Source organism: Halyomorpha halys, unplaced genomic scaffold (assembly GCF_000696795.3).
Source record: "Halyomorpha halys isolate HHAL.00 unplaced genomic scaffold, Hhal_1.1 Scaffold3.1, whole genome shotgun sequence".
NCBI classification, from domain to species: Eukaryota; Metazoa; Arthropoda; class Insecta; order Hemiptera; family Pentatomidae; genus Halyomorpha; species Halyomorpha halys.
In genome coordinates, this window is record NW_027115249.1 from 531,246 (window position 1) to 533,151 (window position 1,906).

Consider the following 1,906-nt stretch of genomic DNA (forward strand, 5'->3'; position numbering starts at 1 on the left):
TTATAATAAAATAAAACAAAACAAAAATAGGCGAACAATCATGAGAGGTAGTTGACCGTGGATGACTTATACGAGGAGAAGATGGTTAGTGGGTGCGGGTCAAAATATAACACAAATAAGTCGAAGTAACTTATTTATCGTGCCAACGTTTCGGCTAGAGTTTCTAGCCTTCATCAGGGCTAAGAACAGAACAAGATAACAATCAATAAATTGAGAAAATATAAACAGAATGACATAAAGTAAATAATTGTACAGAATGGAATTAATGAAATTAAAGTGATGAAAGAAGTGGAAAATACAATGTCTATATAGGTTTTAGTGCGTGTTCGTGTGAAACGAAAAAGATATATATGTAACGATAATTACGTTCTTTATTCTTCAATAGAACAATATTTACACTTCATATATTACAAAAACATTTATAATTTTTAGATAACAACACATGTTCTTTTTTAATTAATTCCTTGTAATTGATCATATGGCGAGAGGTTTCAAATGGGGTAGCCACTAAAACAAATGTAAAATAATGTAACTTTAAATGAATTATAATTAAAAATATATTTAAAAGAAATATACTAAAGATATAGAAATGTTAATAATAATTTCGACAGTGGCAAACCCATTTCAAATACTCTCTTTGCAAACGTCAACTATTGCCGCTGAAGACGTTAATCATGCCACCACAAGGTAATTGAAAAAGTAGGTAAAATAACATAATTAAGGAAATGAAATAAAAATGAAGTTATATAATGCAAAGAAATATGAATATTTTTGTTTATTAATAATTTAAAAATTAAAAGAAAAAGAAAATTGAGAGAAAGAAATATATGTAACTAATGAAATATGTAACCAAAATATTAGATAAAGAAGTAAAATATATGTTGCGTTTAACAAAAGAAGTTAATAGAAAAAAAAAATTGAACAACAATAATAATATATGGTGAACATAACTAACATATTCTATACAATTATTTACTTTACGTCATTCTCTTTATATTTTATTTTTGTATTCATTGGTTGTTATCTTGTACTGTTCTTAGCCCTGAAGAAGGATAGAAATTCTAGCCGAAACGTTGGCACGATTATATAAGTTACTTATACAACTTATTTGTGTTATATTTTGACCGGAACCAAAACCGTCTTCTTCTCGTAAAAATAGGCGAAATTAAATAAAATGTGAAGATACTATAAAATCAACTTTCGATCTAGAAGTTTTATCAGTTATTTGTTTGTTTGCTAGTACCAGCCAATCCAAATCATCCAACCACAACTACATGCTTGCCCATCGTGGTTATTTTTTCATTGTTCGGCAAATATATACAGCTCAAAGGAGTAAAGATACCTATGTACGAGGTTGTTGTTGTTGATTGTTGCTTAAGGCGTAAAACCCTCTGGTCATCAACGCCCATGGCATGATAAAAGTAAAAAAAAAAAAATAATAAAAAATATAAAAATAAAAAAAAATAATAATTAAAAAAATAAAATAAAATCAAAAATAAAATAAAATAAGTAAAAAACATTAAAAAACAAAAATCGAAGAGGAGTTATAATTTATAAAGAAGGCGATATGCTTTTAAAAATTCAAACACTCCTGTAATTTTACCTTCCTATGTACGAGGTGTAAAGACACCTTGAACATATATTTGTAGTCAGTTTTATTTACCGATTGTTGTTTTTCCAAACAAATTTTTTATTTGTAATGATGAATTGTTAGTTGACCATGTATACATATAAATGAGAAGATAATAGCTGGCGATGCCGTCAGTGAAGAAGAAATGCACAAATTAGAAAAAACGTATTTATTAGCGCCAATGTTTCGGGCTATGTACTGTATTCAAATTGCAAGATTAATTAATATTTTATAATAAATAATTCAAAACACTATCCAAATTATAGTCTCAAAACT